Source organism: Lissotriton vulgaris, chromosome 2_1 (assembly GCF_964263255.1).
Source record: "Lissotriton vulgaris chromosome 2_1, aLisVul1.2, whole genome shotgun sequence".
Classification (NCBI taxonomy): Eukaryota; Metazoa; Chordata; class Amphibia; order Caudata; family Salamandridae; genus Lissotriton; species Lissotriton vulgaris.
In genome coordinates, this window is record NC_141687.1 from 745,166,082 (window position 1) to 745,181,572 (window position 15,491).

Sequence of the window (15,491 nt, forward strand, 5' to 3'; positions counted from 1 at the left end):
GTTCGGGGCGTGACTACAGTGCCGAGACAACATGGCGGACCTAGCCTGAGCTCCGCTGCATCGCGGAACTCTTCTTCTATTTGAGAGCCTATAATCCAGCTCTCAGGGGCTCTGAACGCTAGCAATGTCCTTATGAAGATGCAGTGAGTTGTGAGACCGCTTTTTTGGACGACGCTTCTCCTCTGCTGAGCCGATACTCGTTATCAGTAATTTCACCCTGTGAGGGACGCGAGCGGCTGCCATTTTAGGTCGCTGTGCTCGCGTCTCACTTTCCAGTCAGATGATGTTGTTTATGAGCCGATTTCTACGCAGACCTTACTTTTATGTACCCTGCCTTTGCTTTTAAGCATCTAACAGCATTTTCTCCTGCTACAATGGTTATTTTACTGTCTTTGGCAACTTTACGCTGACTTTTTGTTACTGCTTTTTATTCTTTGCACCTTTTTCCTCAGCCTCAGCTAATACTTTTGTTTCCTCTCAGGAAATGTTCTATAACGTAAGGAATTTGTGCAGTTCCTTTCTCAACTGATGCTGCCTCTTATTTTCTGAGGAAAAACTCTTGTAGTTCAGCTGCTATATTTATTTTGTTTGGAGTTCCCATTTCAGTTTCCAGCTCAATGCATACTGCACCCGTGTTTTAACCTCAGTACTACAGCTATACTACTGCAATGTGCGATTTTACATCTTTTTGGCACTTTCTAGTGAATTTGGCCCACTATTGACTCTACGCTTGTTTCCTCTGCCTTCATATATTTTGCTTTCATGTAATGTTCAGCACTTTGAAGGACTTGAGCATCTCCTTTGTCTAAAATGATGCTCTTTTATTCCTGAGGAATTTTTCTTGTGATTTCTCTGTTTTTAGAGGCCTATTTTGTTCTCAATCTTCATCACATTAATTATAATAGACATTATATCTATACTTGTTTTGGGGTCTCCTGTAACAGCCATTCAATACTCTCTTCTTCTATTCCTGATGGTGTTTCCTGATATATTCTACAATGGCTAATGAATCTCACACCGCAAGGTCGTCTATCTCTGGGACAAAACCAAAAAGACATAAAAATGACCCGCCTTCTCCCATTCATTCCTCTCAAAATCCCGTTCTGGATTCAATACTGGATGAAATACATGGTCTTCAACCATTTATGTCTACGACAAATGAAAAGTTAAAACAGATTGAGGAGAGATGGATTGTTATGGAAGGTAAAGTCCTGGAATTGGAATAACGTGTTTGCGATCTGCAAGGTGTCTCATCAAAAATACCTCTACTTGCAGAAATAATTTACACCTTTATGGACTTCTGGAAAACATTGAAGGTGCAGATATGGTATCATTTCTACAGAAATTCCTTCCAGAACTTCTAGGTCTTCAAGTATAAGCTAGTCCCCTCAATATACAAAGAGCTCATCGCCTAGTTTGTCTAAATCCAAACGCCACCAAACTACTTGGAATCATCATGCTATTTCTAAAATTTACTGAGATGATGCAGGTGCTCAAGGCTGTAAATCTTAAACGTCGCCTCATTTGGTCTGGCCATAATTTGTTTATTACCCAGGATATCTCTAATGCAACGAATGCTCGTCGTAAAGAATATCTTTCTCTACGTCCTCAAATGATGTACCTCAACATCCAATATGGAATCCTTCATCCTTGTCTCTGCAAGATTACTCATGGCGGTCGTTCATGCTCCTTTGATGATCTGGAGAAACTCAAACTTTATCTTCAAAAATTTTCACCTTCTGGGATGGATACTAATACTTGATTTTTCTATTCTTCATTGATCATTGCTTTACATCTGTACTAGTATTTCCTCTGTTAATGTTCGCATCATATTTGTTTCTCCTTTTCTTTCTAAAGCTTTCTCTTCCTTTTGTTCTCCCACTTCTTTATTGCTGAGGTCCGTGCTCTCTTGCGCTACTATGCTCCCTTCTCTTTATCTTCTTTCTTTGTTACACAGTACTAGCTGTTATGCCTTGATCTGTTCGCTCATCTCTTTCTTCTGTTTTATTTCTTTTCTATCTCCCTCTTTCTTTTTTTTTCTTCTCTTCCTTATCTCTGTATTATGTTTTATTGGTTTCTTTATATCTGTTTTGCAATGGTATTTGTATTCAACTTATTTGTTGTGTATGATGGTACTATGTGTTTTTTTGTAACATTTTCCGTATATAAATCTCTTATGTTGTGTGTTATTTCTTGTAGTTGTATTCCTGATGTATATCAACTCCATCCATGTATTACCCTCCTATTCCTCCATTATGTGTAAGTTTGTCACGTGGAACATTCGTGGTTTTGGGAATTCAGTCAAAAGACAAAAGGTAGTGTCTCATTTATCCAAGCTTGACTCTCAGATCTCTTTCCTTCAAGAACCCCATTGTACTGAGGCAGAGTCACTTAAGTTGAAAAGGCAATGGGTGGGTCAAGTTGTTTATTCTCCTGCATCCAGCAAAAAAGGGGGTGTTGCTATATTGTTTCATAAATCATTATCAGTAAAAATCTTGTTTTACAAAATAAAACTTTAGTTTTGCTAAATATTTATGGCCCTGTTAAACCAGACCCTAAATTCTGGAATGACATTAAAATGTTACTTTCTTCAATAGACTGTCCTAATATTATTGTTGCTGGTGATTTTAACCAATGGATAGATCCTTTTTCTTACAGATTGTCTAAATGTAAATTTAATCCAGACAAATCTCACAAAGCATTTCAATCAGCAATTGCCTCTCATTCATTGTATGATGTTTGGAAGACTTGTAACCCTGACTCGCTTGAATATACTTTTTTCTCCAATGCGCATCTCGAATTGATTATATTCTGGTCAGAAAATCCCTGCTTCCTTCTATTCAAACTTCAGAAATTAGCTCAATTTTTATTTCTGACCATGCACCCGTTCATGCTGTACTAGACCTTTCACTTACCTCCCCTCAATTTAGTCGCTGGAAACGTAATATTTTCAGATACTGTTTTTATCAAAGAAGCTACCACTTTTATTAATGATTTTTTTTACTTGGACACCTCTGCTTCTAATAATTGGGATGCCTTCAAGGCCTCTTTTCGTCCCTTTACCATTTCATATGTCTCAAAAAAACAAAAGTCACGAGGAAAAAATATGATGGTCAATTACAACGCCTTAAAGAATTAGAACATACAAATTTTACTTCTAAATCACCTTACACTCTTCATAAATTGATTAAGGCAAAATCTGATCTCAACAAACTGGCAACAATTGAAGCCTGTAATATTCTGCTTAAAATTAAATTCAAATATCATGGTGGTCAAAATAAAGCGGGTAATTAGTTCAAAATTAAATCTGAACGTAAAAATATTGATCCCATCCTCAATGAATCTACCCAAAAAATGGTCTCATCAGATGAAGATATTGCCAAGTTTTTTCATAAATATCATAGATCTCTCTATTCTGATGACACGTTTCCCACTAATCAAAATTTAGATACATTTTTCCAGGTCTCCCTTCTCCACCTTCTCTACTTGATGAATTGAATGCATTAGAGAGAGAGATCACAACTCAAGAGGTAACTTATGCTATTAAATCTTTAAAAAAGTCAAAAGCTCCATGCCCCGATGGTCAATCTGTTGAATTTTATGCCACCTTTGCCTCCATTTTTGTTCCCAAACTTTTGTCACTTTTTAATTTTTGTATTGCAGTTGCCAAAGCGTCCGGCTCTTTTATGGATGCCTTAATCATTGTAATTCCTAAAATAGATACAGACCACTCCCACTGTAAAAATTATCGCTCTTTATCTTTAATAAATGATGATTGCAAAATATTTGCCAAAATTCTTGCATCCCCACTTGAAACTATTATTCCCTTATTGGTTAAAACTGGCCAAGTTGCGTTTGTGAAGGATAGGTTAGCATCGGATAATGCACAAATGTTTGCCAATATTGTTTCATATGGCAAAAAACCCAAATCTCCTCTTGCAACCGGTCTTTGGATGCCGAAAAGGCCTTTGACCGTATCAAGTGGCAATTTATGTTTATAACTCTCCAATGGTTTGGTTTTGGGCCTTCTTTTATTTCTTATATTAAACTACTGTACTCATGCACTCGAGCTAGTATTTTTGTTAATAATCACTTTTCCAATTTTTTTCTCTATACAGAGGTACAAGGCAGGGCTGTCTGCTTTCCCCTTTAATTTTTATTTTATGCCTTGCACCTTTCCTGGAGCATATCCGTGTTAATTCGCAGATTTCTGGCTTTAATTATAACTCTATAGAAACTAAAATATCTGCATATGCAGATGATATATTGATTTATATGTCAAATTCCACTGACTCCCTCCCATATTTTTTAGATGAGGTCCGATTATACTCCAGTATTTCTGGTTATAAACTAAACCTTTCAAAGACAGAAGTTTTACCATTAAATTCCATGTGTTACCAATTTATGTTTAATGATACTAATTTTGCCTGGTGTCCCTCAAAAATTAAATATCTTGGTATTCAGTTTTCTTCATCTCTGTCTGCCACAATTAGATACACGTTTCATACGTTACTCACTAAAATCCAATCACTCATTCTCACTTGGTCCCCCTATATCTTTCCTGGTGGGGTAGGTTAGATACTATTAAAATGATGATTGTACCTCATGTTCTATACACATTATCTATGTTGCCTATTCGGATTCCCATTTCTTATTTTTCTCAAATTAACTCCGCTTGTATAAAATTTTTGTGGAACAAGAAACATCCACGAATTAGTCTTAATAAACTCATTCGTCCCAAGAATGAGGGTAGTGTACATTTTCCAAACTTTAAAGCCTATCACTCGGCTTTTTTGATTAAGCAATCCTTTGCTTTATCCTATAATTTTGTTTATTTCCCTATTCCCAGATGGATTGTTTTTGAACGCTCCTTACTAAAAGACTTTTCTGTTCAGAATGTAATTTTTATGTCCAACAGCACTTTCATGTCCAATAACCCTATTTTAAAATATTCCCAGAGTCTATTATACAACACATTTTCTAATGTTTTCACTCCATTTCAATGTTTTTTATCCTCCACAATATGGTATAACACATTTCTTAAATATAAAGGTAAATCATTCTATTACAAATACTGGAAGGAGAAGGGAATTATTTTTGTGCACCAATTATTTCATCAAAATTCTGTTATTCCTTTTCATGCCCTACAAGTACAATACCAATTACCTGATTCTTGCATCACTGAATATACCATAAATTTCAATGCCTTACAATCACAATTAGCTACTTTTGACCTACCAGCTGATACACCATCTCTTACCCCACCCACTCCTTTATATCTTTTATTTCAAACACACAGACCTAAAGCTGCTCTTGTATATAAGTTATTGTTATCAAATGTTATTGAAAGACCCAAATCCCCTATTGAAACTGTGTGAGAAACTGATATGTCCAATTGTTTTACTATTACGACTTGGGATAAATTGTGGTCTAAGTTATTCAAAGTTTCTGCTGCTGCTCGAATAACCCAATCTTTGTATTTTATTTACAATAGAGCTGTTATCACTTCTGTTTGTATTTCTAAAATTTCACCATCCTCTTCTCTATTATGCTGGTCTTGTTCTAATGATACAGGCACATTAAAACATCAACTTTATGAGTGCTCAAAGGTATTAAGCTTTTGGAAATCTGTGTGGACTAATTGCATGACAATTTTTAAATGTGATCTTGCATTCTTGTTACAAAATGTTTTTCTAGGTTCTTCCTCACCTGATGTTGATGACTCATCTTCTGTTTCCATGTTATTTGGCCTTTTTATTGCATTAGCCTTCAAAGTTATCTTATCATACTGGAAAGATAACTCTAGATTATCTTCATTAACTTGGTGGAATTTTATTTGTGATGAGCAAAGAATTGATAATGTTTCCTCCATTTCCCTCTCTCAAAAAATTAAATCTGATCTTCTTTGGCTACCTTTTACAACATATCTCTGTACTCATACTCCCGTACACTAGTTCTTTTTTTCTTTTCTCTATATTATTCTCATATACAATTTTAGACCTTCCTTCCTCTTCTTTTCTTTTTCTTTCTTTTATTTCTTTTCTATCTCTCTCTTCTTTTTCCCGTTCTTTTCCTTCCTTTTTCTCTTCAATGTTAGGTTCATATTACACCACTATGTTATTTGCTTACCTACATTTTATAATATGCTGTATATATTTATGATTGCTTCTCCTTTTTTCTTTTTGTTGTTCTTATTTTCTCTTTTGTCTCATGTACTTGAAAACTCAATAAAAACTTCTTAATCAAAAAAAATTGTAAAATGTTTTTTATTCTATCATTGAAAAAAATGTTTTTCTAAAATGTATAATAATATAAACATTTTACATAAAATATTTCGGAATATTTTATTTTGTTAAATCCTTTTTATATATATTTTTATAAACTGTTTTCTTTCAATACCATTAATATATACCTTAATTAAAATGTATTAAAAATATTTGTACATGAAAAGAAATTTTAAAATTCCAAATTCTTAATCTGCATATCTTCAAAATTATTAACATAATTTTAAATTTTAAATTACTATTTTTTTAAATCCTTCCATCCTTAGCCCCTAAAAACCCAATATACTATTTATTAATTATTTATATACATTAATACAATTAAATATGCACATTTTAACAATTTAATAAACAATTATCGTACTAGAAATACAAATATAAAAATAAACAAAAACAATAAAACAAGTATAATCAATTGCATACTAACTAACACTTACAAACTATATTACATACAATATTATCTCCATAAACACTTTTGACAATGACATTAAAACAACACTAAAAATTATATTTTTGCCTTTGATGTCTGTGTCGATTTTATTTTTGATGTCCCAATATTCTTGACACAATATTTTTGAATAAAAAAATATTTTTGTATCAGAATGATTTTTCCCGATAATTTGTTCTAACACCCTTGTGTCGGAAGCCCTCCTAGAGGGAGAGCGGTCTGCCTCCTAAATGCTGAATAAACAATATTGAAGGCACAAAATATTAAGGACAGAATATCAAAAATAAAATATTGAAAGGTAAGTAAGGCTAGATTTTCTCTACCTCACTATACATATATATATATATATATGTATATATACACATATATGTGCACCGAGTGTCTCCACACACGCTACTTCCATCACACAAACAAATCTTTGAGGTACGTTTATGTCCTCCTGTCAGCCTGCCCTGCCGACAGGAGGACCGCCAAGCCCGTTGTGTGCCCGCCTACCCTATTATGAGTGTAATCCAGGGTGAGCGGGCAGTGCTGCAGCGATCCTATGGCAGTGGCTGTGTACGGCTCATAGAAGAGCATGTTCCTGCTTTGTGTGGCATGCATGACACACTGCAGGAACAGGGGTGCAATTCCAGGGGGGGGGCACAACATGTGCCCCTACACATGCACTCCCAGGCCTGGATCCGGTCAGGCCCACTTTCCTGCATGTCCGCCACCCTTTTTAATGGTGGACTCACCGCCATGGAAAGGACAGTGGATATGTAGGTCTTAACATGCTCGACCGTGCCGGCATCAACACTGCCAGCATATTGAGGCCAAATGCAGACCTTTGGAGAAGCATGATCTGTAGTCCCTGCAGAGCCGGCATTCTTGTGGTGGTCCAAATGCCACACTCAGTGGTGGTGGTGATCAGGCCACCACCATGAATACGGTGGGCCAGAGGACTGCCGTATTTGTAATAAGGCCCCTAAATCCATACTTCCTTAATTGCAGTTACCTTTTGATATTTTGTTCCTTGGTGTTCTGTCCTTGATATTAGAATGCCATGATGCTGGTGTCATTGATGTTCAGTAGTACAATCCTTGAGAGACATTGCCACAGAGACAGTGGCCATAGAACAATCTAATAATTTGTATTGGCCATCATGTGATGGAGCAAGGATTTGCATATAAGCACTTTGCTGGATGAATCCTCTCATTAAAAAATCATAATAAACTACTAATAAATGTTTGTGATACTAATTTACACAAATTTTGTACGCAATGTAGAAGAAGGGGAAGCGTGCCTATGTGTTTACTAACAAATAACATGAATGAGACTAAAACAGTCGCAAAAAAATGTGGTAATTGAATTGCGCATCCACCAACTGCAGGATGTCATGATGCTTGGAGGGAAAGCTTTGCTTCTGTGCACTAACACCGTAAATGACCGCGTCAGAACTCACATTCTATGCATCTGCTCTGCTTCAAAACTAAATTGTATTTTATACTAAGTACTAATGCATAAAGAAATATTTTCATTAAATGGGATTAGAGTAGAAATAAGTGGTATACAGTGAACCCATTTTATTTGAATTTAACGTCTTGTCTTTTCGATTTCTCTGTTAGTTCATAATTGGGCCTCAAATGAGAACCGAGGCTAATAACCACGTGGGTCGTGTGCACAGTTGCATTAAAAACAACCCCGGAGTTGTGATCTCAAGACTTGGAAATCGATCAAGGATGACCATTTCTCATAGTCTGAAAGATGACGGAACATCCTGAAGACTCAATGAATAAATGTATAAATGTTATACAATTTAAAAAAAGTAATATGAAAACGGGTGGAAATAAAGCTTGGCTAAAACAAATTAATGGGCGGGAACATAAGACAATGCTCTTAAGAAAAAAGTAATAGACTTAGTATGGTGTGATGATCATCCCCTAGGCTTGTCCGATCATAATTCACAAGTTATACAAGTTTGAAACATTTAGGGGTGGAACATGCCACCAAAAGGTATAATTGGGATAGTTAGTTAAATGAAGTATCCTGATCACTGCCAGAACACTGAGAGATAGAGATGCTGTCCGAATGTCTATCAAATTACTTGAAAGCAGACTTAGAATTTTCTACAACTGAATTTAGGAATGAGATTTGCAGAAGAAAATCGAGGAGGCGAGGGAACTAGGAACGAGATTTGTGTAAGAAACCCGAGGAGGGAAACTAGTATCAGAGAGGGGTTTGACGCTGGCGTTAAATCCAGAAGAGGTGGCCTATCCTGTCCTAATCCTGTCCTGAACTTGTTACCGGTCATTTTGCACCATCCTAGGTAAATATAATCTGTGTATTTTGTCAATGTAACGTTTCTCTCTATCCTCTTTTTCCTGAGGTACCCTTCATTAAAATATATAGTCTAATTAGGATACCTCTTCAGAATGATGGTGTTAACACTGTAATTTGTATTTGGTTGACTAAATATTTCAGATAAAATTTTAAATTAAACTGAGTCTGTGGTCATTAATGAATAACCAGGTGAATACATTCTGTGATTAATTGCCTAACTAAATCAACTAAAATAAATCCATGTGTAAGGAAGGGCTTAGTAATTAAATAGGATCAATTCATTAGGCAAAACAGACATATAGAAAAGCCCTAAATTGATCTCCAGCGAGGTTTCATCAATCGGATATTGTAAGTGAGAGTGGTTTATGGGCCGAACGTGTATATTTTAGAGATACTTGTCCGCAGGTTGTTTGCTGGTAGCAGAGGTACGGTTTTTATTGATTTGTTTGGTGATTATTGGTTAAAGATTTAGGTATTAACAAATCTGTTTGTATATTGTTTAATGTTGTCTAGAAATTCCCTAGAAATGTATAGCGGGTGATGAATGGAAATCACACTGCAGTGAGGTTACTCGTCGATTTTTGGGAAATTAGTTGTGAAACAGTGAGAGTAATTGATAGTGAAGGATTCGCTTTTGAAATGTTGGTGTTATATCACCTAGAAAGGTTAACACTGAAAGAGTAGTAGGTTTTCCTGAGCTTATATGAAGAGTAAACAGAAGAGTTTTGCTTGTAGTGTCTGAAGAGTAAGCAGAAGGTTTTACCCTTAGTGAAAGAAACCAATCATTCATCTGGTGAAATCAACAGAGTGGCGAATATTTCTATGTTGTCATCTAATGAAAAGTTTGGTAAAAGTTTAAAGAAAATACATTTTCGTATTACCTTGTGAAGGGAGGGTCAGTTGCCGGAGTTGTTCTGACGTCACAAAGTTCCGCGCTGAGATTGGTCAGTGGGTGTGGGTGACACAACACAGAATTGCAAAGGAGGGGTTGGTTGTCGCACTGACTTCAACGGGTTCCGTGCTGGGATTGGTCGAGACAGCAGGTGTGTGAGTTAAGAAGGATTTGTAAAGGAGGGGTCAGTAGTGATGAGTAGATACCAACGTCACACTAAAAGCCACGCTAACATTGGAAAAAAGAGTTTTTCTAAATTTAAACCTGATTGGAGAAACAGATTAAAAGCGTCAATAAGATTGGAGAAACAAAGTATAAATAAAAGCACGAAATATTGTAAATAAAATAAATTTGTATGAGAAAACACATCCAACTTTAATAGAGAATCGCCCAGACAGAAGACATTCAGGTTTTGTTAGACAAGAATTCATAAGAAGAAGAACCTATAATATGTACGGAGAAAATAGAAATCTGTAATTAAAAAAAGTATTTCAAAAAAGATAAACCTATTAAAACTAGAGAAGGAATCCTTATCCCATCACCCCAAACTCCTGCTTCATTTATGATGACGGAAAAAAGGTATCCTACTTGTATATGGATAGAAAATTGGATTGAATATACAAAAGGTGCTGGAATATTGGCTTTTCCAGAACATGGTACATTCAATGGTAGAATCCTTTATAATTTAAGAAATAGAATGAATGAATTGGAACCCAGACCTAGATTAGCCCAGTATAAAACACTAGAGGAATGTGAAATGGAGGCATTTGACAGAGACAGAATTAGGAGTACTTGGGGGCATAGAGGATTCTACCCCAAGACATTGCACATAAAGCGTGAAGATCAGATGAAACAATGGAGACAGGCAATGATCACAGAAGGATTGTATCCTGTATTAATGTCAGATGAGCAATCAGGAAGCAAATGTACAACGAAAACTAAAAATATGACAGGATGTGGTGAATCTGAAGATGAGTTTATGAAAGATATTTTAACAAAGAGTCCTCCACCATATTAGGAAAGACCCAATAGAAGTATACCAAGTGCAACATCTTTAGACATCCCTTTGGTTCCACAAGTATTGTATGATTCATTAAATGAACGAATTTTACAAGAAAAGGAAAGGAAAGCTATAAATAAGAACAAGGAAGAATTAATACAGAAAATAACCCAATTGAGTGTAAATCCAGAAGCATTAACTATACCAGTAACTATAGGTCCTGTTGTCCCATTATATGTGGATAAAAGACACTGTTCTAATCCACCAGTTATGACTAATCCTGTAAAGGAGTCGAGAAAAGAAAATGTAATAATTGAAGATCAAGCTAGTGAATGTGAGTCATTAATATCATTAATGGACTTACCAATCAGAGAACAGGTAAAGGAGACTCCGAAAAAAGTCACCCCAAGTTGTTCAAGAGAAATACAAATGGAGACTTCCACAGAAACTATAAAAACTACCCTAGTGTCGCCAGAAGAATTATAAAGATGGGCAGAGGGAGTAGATAAAATAGTGCCACCACCAAATATTTTGGATGTTTATAGATTAAAAATAGAGTTAGAAGAAATGATGGCTGGAAATGTGGGAATAGACAGAATAAATACATATTGTGAAGAAGAGTTATTATTTATATGTCGAAGCATAACAAGAAATGTAAAAATATTTAATGAGAAATTAACAGAACTTGCTTGAGAGATGGGAATTGAAAAAGGGAAATCCAAGGTACTGCAAAAACCCTACAGAGCAGAGTTTACTGACAAAGACTTAGAAATTATGAAAATGGCAGGAAAGAAATTACAGATTATAGAACTGATGACAATTTTGCAGAAATGGAGGGAATTAGACAGGTGGAAGTCAAGGTGGACTAAAAAGAAGGAGGAAGCTCAAGCAAACAAAACCGCATCAGAATACGTATTAAGAGAAAATAAAAAGACAGAAAGATTGTGCCCTATGAGAGAAAGACCCGGAGGGGATTTGTGCATGTTCCATGGACAAGGCAAGATATTTTATCATTTACAAATGATTTTCCAAAATTAAGAGAAAAGCCTGATGAATGGTATAGACAAGTTGAAAGCGCCGAGACACCTCAGGGTATTTGTGCGCTAAATAAATTGCATAAATAAATAAAGGTTTGTGAAAGTTTCAAAGGTTTTATTGAAAGATCTGGATGGTCTGTTTGATATAGTTCCGCCTTTTCTTGAGCCCCCTAATTGTGTATAAAAGGGGTCAGCTCAGCTCGTCATGAGCACACGAGCATCGTGACTCATGACGAGCTGAGCTTGTCATGGGCACCGAAGGGGTTAAAGGAAACTGATTGGATACAAATAGATAGAACAACACAAGAAATAAAAAAGAGTGTCTATTGCAAGTATTTAACCCCTTCACTGCCAGGTCTTTTCCCCCTCCTGTGCCACGCCTTTTTTTTTGGCTATTTGGGCTAGTGCGTGCTGAGGCCCCTGTAAGCTTTTGACCACATAAGGTATCCAAGCCAAATTTGCGTCCTTTTCTTCCAACATCATGGGTTTGTGGATTACCCTAGAGGGGTCACAGAAATGAGCCAAAATACAGCAACATTTCTTTTTTGGGTGAACAATGGGAAAATGGGCTACAAACGAACGTGTCTGGGTTTTTTCCTGCCAATGTTAATCAAAATATGGTTTGTGGGGCTGAAATCACCATTTTCCCAGCTTTTAGGAAATGACAGTCTTTTGTAAAAAAAACAACATTTATTACACAGTTTTAGCATTTTTCTGGGACATAGCCTATTTTTGCTATTTTTAGTGCTTTCAACCTCCTTCCAGTAAATGGTAAAAATGAGTATGAAAGCAATAATGGATCCTGGAAAGCTATACATTTTAGAAAAGTAGACACAATTCTAAATTTAGAAAGGGGTCATTTTTATAGATCCATCAAGGTTTCTTTATAGAAACTAAATATTGGAAAAATTGAAAATTAATTGAAAAAAACCGACTTTTGTGTCAACGTTTTCACCCATAACTTCTTGTAATTATGACAGCTCTTTGAAAGCAATATACCGTTACATCCGCTGGACCTTACTGGTTATGGGGATATATGGGACTTGTAGGTTTGCCAAGAACCAGACGAACCCAGAGTCAAAAACTGAGTAGCAATTTGCAATGGCTTTATATTATGTACCGGGTATATAGCAATTATTGTGTGAAAATGTATACATGGAAAAATCGGTATGAAAGACACCTATGTATTTCTGAAATGGGTAAAAATTATAGAATTTAGAAACAGTACATATTTGCACATTTTCAAAATTGGGAATACTAATACTGTTGTAAGCAAACCTCAGTCAGGCCTACTTAGTGCAAGTGTTCGCCCTTCTCTGCACAGAGTCCTCAGGCCTTAGGAAGAAGTTGGCAATGAAACTGGAAATACAAAAGCAAAGTTTATTAAACATTTAAAGGTGGTACTGCAGCCCACACAACACCCTTCGGTATTGTATTGAGTAGCACACTGAACTAAAGCACATGACCCCTTTTATACACAATTAGGGGGCTCAAGAAAAGGCGGTCCAAAAGACAAGAGCAGATTCATGACCATACAAGGACATCTTGGAAGGCACAATCGATGAGTGGGCGGAGTTAACAGTATCCAATCACATTCTTGTCTGGAACCAATTAAGTAACGGTCACTGATCCTACTACGCATGTCTGGACATGTTGGAAGCGGAGACTACTAAAAATAGCCTGTTGCCGGGCAGACTCCAGGCGCGATGAACAAGAAGGTAAGACCAAGCACATGACGAGCACATGGCAATGTATGGCATACAAAATGACCGCTACAATTTCAAGATGGAGTCGGCACATTTGTTACGATAATGGTAAAAACCAAACCATGTCTTCTGCTAATGCTTAATCTAACTGCTGGTGATTTACAACAGACGACCCTTTCAGCATTAGCTGAAGACATTCGACTTCCTAGAAAAGGCCAGATATTCATCTCTTATATCAATGGCCATCATACTAGCTAATTCCTTTTTCAGATCATTCTGCATTTTAACTTCTGTAATATTACTTTTCGTTGGTATACAAGCATTGACACACATAGAACAAATCATTGGGCTGCATTGAATACAGACACAACAGGAAAAAATTATTACAATGATTATATATAGGACTGTTAATACTTTCCAGCCTCAAGCACAGATCAAAGTCCAGAGCCATCCTGTAAAAGTCCATGTACCATTTTCTGTGTGGATGTTTGCAGCGATTTTATGAAGTTTATTAATCACTTTATACACTGATGGGGTATGGTCAGGGATAAACATACAGCAGCTACTACCAATAACACGCATGCACCACCTCTATCTGCTAACATTACATCTAGAACCATTCGGTTCTGCAAAGCTACAATTCTTGCAATCTGTAATTCTTCAGTAATATTTCCTAAGGCTGCAGCTGTCTGTTCAGTATCAGCTTCCACTACTCTAGTCAATCGCCGTATTTTCCTGCTATTTAATGCAGCACCTACGAAAAAGAACAATCCTAACTTAAAATCTACATACTGTTGTAGGCTAGTGTCAGTCTGATCAACATCATCAGTAATCAGTGTTCTTTTATACCTATTTACAGTAATATTATTGAACAATTTAAGATTTCAGTGATACATTGGAGGAGCTAAAAACACAGGGGGCAACAGGAAAGAAACAGAACAAATACTAGTCCATCCGGCTGGCAATCGATAATATCCTCGATTTCCGCACACAAAATAGGTATTTTGCGAAGCTAGAAAAGTACTATTATTTAAACCATCTATATTTAATACAGTGATACAATCACTAATTCCCACAGGGATATGTCCAATGCTCTGTACACATAGTTCTGCTTGTGCCTGGGTAACAGAAATAACAAAATGTTCAGCCTCAAATGAGTCTCTCGTGTTGGTGAAGATATATGGTGTTGAAACATTGTCCGGTCGATATTCTTCCCACTCCCATATAGTTCCATTTGCTTGAGGATACCCATCTTTGTCCTGATGGCACTCTTTATTTAACCGGAAAAGCAGTCTGCCCAGTGCAGGCTTCCTAGTCGCAAAGAGCAAAATGTACCAGGCTCGACAAGAGCCATTATGCAAAAAAGGGAGAGGTATAAACGGTGTACCACCTTTCATTTGGTGTGCAGGCATCATCCCACAAATCCAACAGTTTGTCGCATTAGTAGCAATGTGGGTATGATGTAACATTTGAACGAATGTATTATTCAGATAAGATTGTCGATGTTTCAATTCTTGATATGGGAGCGTAAAGAAATTATGCTCCTCTGGTGCAGGCGTAGTAACAATGACCAACTCACGAGCAGGAGTTATTTCCTCAACAGACCATGTTATTGCTGCCACAATCATCAAGGCAACAATAAATCTTATAACACAGAAAATCTTCTTCTTCTTCTCCTTTCTCACTCACGGCACAAAATAAATCTTCCTGAAACTAAAGTAGTTGTCAGAGCTCTTACCCCTGGGTAGCCGTTGATTTCTTCACCACGGGCCAAGACGGGTGTCACTACTCTAATGCAGGGCTGA